Below are 5,000 nucleotides of genomic sequence, written 5' to 3'. Positions count from 1 at the left end.
AAAGACCGCAGGTTGAGACACTGGGGCAGTGGCAGCCCGCGGGACAGTGTTGGCAGATTCGGCAGCGCAGATTTGTGCGGCTGCAGGTTCGTCGGGGAAAATCGGCAGCGCAGATTTTTCGACGAACATGGGCTGGACGATGGACTGTCCAGGCCAGGCAGGAAAATTTGTCGAGGGGACACGCTGACGAAACAGCGCTGGTTCAGGCACGGCGGGCAGTGTTGGAATCGGCAGCGCCGACGAAATCGGCAAAGTCGGCAGAATCGGCAGCGCAGATTTTTCGACGAACATGGGCTGGACGCTGGACTGGCCGGGCCATGCAGGAAAATTCATCGAGGGGACACGCTGACGAAACAGCGCTGGTTCAGGCACGGCGGGCAGTGGTGGAATCGGCAGCGCCGACGAAATCGGCACAGTCGGCAGAATCGGCAGCGGGTGCTGGCGATGGGTCTGGACGGGCTGGATAGTCCAAGGCTCGACGAGAAAGACTGCTGGTTTAGACACTGGGGCAGTGGCAGCCCGCGGGACAGTGTCGGCAGATTCGGCAGCGCAGATTTGTGCGGCTGCAGGTTCGTCGGGGAAAATCGGCAGCGCAGATTTTGCGACGAACATGGGCTGGGCGATGGACTGTCCAGGCCAAGCAGGAAAATTTGTCGAGGGGACACGCTGACGAAACAGCGCTGGTTCAGGCACGGCGGGCAGTGTTGGAATCGGCAGCGCCGACGAAATCGGCAAAGTCGGCAGAATCGGCAGCGCAGATTTTTCGACGAACACGGGCTGGACGGTGGACTGTCCAGGCCAGGCAGGAAAATTCGTCGAGGGGACACGCTGACGAAACAGCGCTGGTTCAGACACGGTGGGCGCAGTGTTGGAATCGGCAGCGCCGAGAAAATCGGCAAAGTCGGCAGAATCGGCAGCAGGTGCTGGCGATGAGTCAGGACGGACTGGATAGTCCAAGGCTCGATGAGAAAGACCGCTGGTTTAGACACTGGGGCAGTGGCAGCCCGCGGGGCAGTGTCGGCAGATTCGGCAGCAGTGTCTGCCGATTCGGCAGCGTTGGCTTGTTGGCGCGGGGGGCCGATGCGAGTGGGGACTTGGGCAGCGGGCAGTGAAAGCAAGAGTTTCCCCGATGCTGCCGGGAAAAACGCTCCCCGGGATGGCCGGGTGAGATGACCCGGCGGCCCGCGACGGGTCATTCAATTCCATGCCCCGTCAACATAACTCCCGATGTACTGTTTGCTTTTTCGGAAGAAGAGATCCATCCCCCCATCCTCGGCCAGCCAAAAACGCTCCAATTAATGGCCGGGTGAGATGACCCGGCGGCCCGCGACGCGTCATTCAAATCACTGCCCTATCGGCTACAACTGCTGATGGGTGGGATTAGAGGCCTGCCATGGTGGTGAGGGGCGGCGAGGACCGTGAAAGCTAGAGTTTTTCAGAGGCTGCCGGGAAAAAGGCCCCTCGGGTGGCGGGGTGCGAGGACCAGGCGCGTCATTCAATTCTCTTCCCTATCAACTTGGCTCCCGTTGGCGGGATTGGAGGCCTACTGTTTGTTACAGGGCTAAAATCGTCAGGGGAAGAGCTGACGAAACAATGCTGGTTTGGATGCAGGGGGTAGTGTTGGAATCGGCAGCGCGGACAAAATCGGCAAAGTCGACAAAAAAGACTGTTGGTCTGGACATCGGGGCAGCGGCAGCCATGCCGACAGGGGGGGAAATCGGCAGCGCAGATTTGTGCAGCTGCAGGTTCGTCGGGGAAATCGGCAGCGCAGATTTTTCGATGAACATGGGCTGGAAGATGGACTGTCCAGGCCAGGCAGGGAAATTCGTCAAGGGGACACGCTGACGAAACAGCGCTGGTTTAGACACGGTGGGTGCAGTGTTGGAATCGGCAGCGCCGACGAAATCGGCAAAGTCGGCAGAATCGGCAGCGGGTGCTGGCGATGAGTCTGGACGATTTATAGTCCAGGGCTTGATGGAAAAGACTGTTGGTCCAGACAATGGGGCAGTGGCAGCGCGGATTTGTGCAGCTGCAGGTTCGTCGGGGAAAATCGGCAGCGCAGATTTTTCGACGAACAGGGGCTGGGCGCTGGACTGGCCGGGCCAGGCAGGAAAATTCGTCAGGGGGCCACGCTGACGAAAACAGGGGCTGCGGAGTGGAAAATCGGCAGCACAGATTTTTCGACGAACAGGGGCTGGACCGGCCGGGCCAGGCAGGAAAATTCGTCAGGGGGGCACGCTGACGAAAAGAGGGGCTGCCGCGTGGAAAATCGGCAGCGCAGATTTTTCGACGAACAGGGGCTGGACCGGCCGGGCCAGGCAGGAAAATTCGTCAGGGGGGCACGCTGACGAAAAGAGGGGCTGCCGCGTGGAAAATCGGCAGCGCAGATTTTTCGACGAACAGGGGCTGGACCGGCCGGGCCAGGCAGGAAAATTCGTCAGGGGGGCACGCTGACGAAAAGAGGGGCTGCCGCGTGGAAAATCGGCAGCGCAGATTTTTCGACGAACAGGGGCTGGACCGGCCGGGCCAGGCAGGAAAATTCGTCAGGGGGGCACGCTGACGAAAAGAGGGGCTGCCGCGTGGAAAATCGGCAGCGCAGATTTTTCGACGAACATTCGTCAGGGGGGCACGCTGACGAAAAGAGGGGCTGCCGCGTGGAAAATCGGCAGCGCAGATTTTTCGACGAACATTCGTCAGGGGGGCACGCTGAGGAAAACAGGGGCTGCCGCGTGGAAAATCGGCAGCGCAGATTTTTCGACGAACAGGGGCTGGATGCTGGACCGGCCGGGCCAGGCAGGAAAATTCGTCAGGGGGGCACGCTGACGAAAAGAGGGGCTGCCGCGTGGAAAATCGGCAGCGCAGATTTTTCGACGAACAGGGGCTGGACTGGCCGGGCCAGGCAGGAAAATTCGTCAGGGGGGCACGCTGACGAAAAGAGGGGCTGCCGCGTGGAAAATCGGCAGCGCAGATTTTTCGACGAACAGGGGCTGGACGCTGGACTGGGCCAGGCAGGAAAATTCGTCAGGGGGGCACGCTGACGAAAACAGGGGCTGCCGCGTGGAATGGCAGCCTACACGCAGATGCGAATTCGGCAGCGCACGATGGCTTGAGCAGGTCATGGGTTCGACTTGGCGCGATCTGAAACCTGGACGAGGGACTGTCGACGCTGGACGAGCCAGCGCGGTGGCCTGTCGTGCCCCGTTCAGGGGGGGCCTGCCGCGGAGACAGCCCTCGCGGGCTCGACAGCGCAGGCCAGCGTCCCCGACGTCGCTGGCCGCAGCAGGCGAGCTGCCGGGGTTCCGCATTCCTACAAGAAAACGTCGTGCTTTCCACATGAAACCAATCCAGTAAAATCAGCCATATTTTTATGAGGCTGCCCACTGAATTTGGGGTCATTCCGGGCCGGTTCCTAGTTTTGCGGATTTACTCGATTTCTAATGGTAGGAAAATTAAAACAAATACTTCCCGACCTCGAAAAATTCTGGGAAAATTAATGAAGGTGGATTGGATTTTTGCCAACCTCTGTGCAAAATTTCAGCTCAAAATACCAAGAAATGAATTTTTTAGAGGGGGGGTGACAGCTGGGACCTAGTAGTGTCTCCCCCTGCCAGAGCTGCAATGACACTTATTGCTCTTTAGGGAGCCACCAGGCCGGCGCCCCTCAAAGACCACACGCGCGCGCGCGCCCGCCCGCGCTGGGCGCTGGGGCGCTGGGGCCTGAGGGCCTGGGGCCCTTGGGGGCCCTTGGGCGCTTGGGCGCGCGCGCGCGGCCCCCGCAGCCATGCCGCGCTGCGCGACGCGCGGACAGCCCCTGCTGGCTTGCTCTCTCGCCCGCGGGGGGGCTGCCTTCGGGCCCTGGCCCCCCGCGTTCTGGCCTGCCCCCTGCGTGGGAGAGGCTAGGCGCTGCAGGGGCCAGCCCGACGTCGCTGGCCGCGGCAGGCGACAGCCCGACATCGCTGGCCGCGGCAGGGGCCAGCCCGACGTCGCTGGCCGCGGCAGGCGACAGCCCCTGCTGGCTTGCTCTCTCGCCCGCGGGGGGGCTGCCTTCGGGCCCTGGCCCCCCGCGTTCTGGCCTGCCCCCCGCGTGGGAGAGGCTAGGCGCTGCAGGGGCCAGCCCGACGTCGCTGGCCGCGGCAGGCGACAGCCCCTGCTGGCTTGCTCTCTCGCCCGCGGGGGGGCTGCCTTCGGGCCCTGGCCCCCCGCGTTCTGGCCTGCCCCCCGCGTGGGAGAGGCTAGGCGCTGCAGGGGCCAGCCCGACGTCGCTGGCCGCGGCAGGCGAGCCGCCGGGGTTCCCGCATTCCTACAACAAAACGTCGTGCTTTCCACATGAAATCAATCCAGTAAAATCAGCCATATTTTTATGAGGCTGCCCACTGAATTTGGGGTCATTCCGAGCCGGTTCCTATTTTTTCCGATTTCCTCGATTTTTAATGGTAGGAAAATAAAAAAAAATACTTCCCGACCTCGAAAAATTCTGGAAAAATTAATAAAGTTGGATTGGATTTTTGCCAACCTCTGTGCAAAATTTCAGCTCAAAATACCAAGAAATGAATTTTTTAGAGGGGGGGTGACAGCTGGGACCTAGTAGTGTCTCCCCCTGCCAGAGCTTCAATGACACTTATTGCTCTTTAGGGGGGTGCCCCCTGACTGGCCATGGGGCGCGCTGGCCTGGCGCCCATAGGCCTGCCGCGGGGGATATGTGGGCTGTTGCTAAACTCGGACTAAGGTGGGGGGCCTCATGGCCCGAAGTATTGCTGGCATCGATGACCCGTTTTCCGGCCGGCGACGACCCGATTCCGGCCACCGTCTTCGGGACCCGCTCCAAGCCGTCGGGCGCGTTGGGGCTGCTTATCCGCGGCGTGGGCGTGGCATTCATTTGCCGTGCTTGTGCCAAGGTGCTGGCAGCTGCTGCGCGGCTGTCTGCTTGCCGCGACGTCACGGCGGCGGTGGCCGCTGCCCCTGCTCGCAAGTCGGAGGCCTGGCCGACGTGGCTGGTGCGG

The sequence above is a fragment of the Populus nigra genome, chromosome 2, assembly GCF_951802175.1.
Source record: "Populus nigra chromosome 2, ddPopNigr1.1, whole genome shotgun sequence".
In the NCBI taxonomy this organism is placed as follows: Eukaryota; Viridiplantae; Streptophyta; class Magnoliopsida; order Malpighiales; family Salicaceae; genus Populus; species Populus nigra.
Note: the sequence above shows the minus strand (reverse complement) of the source record.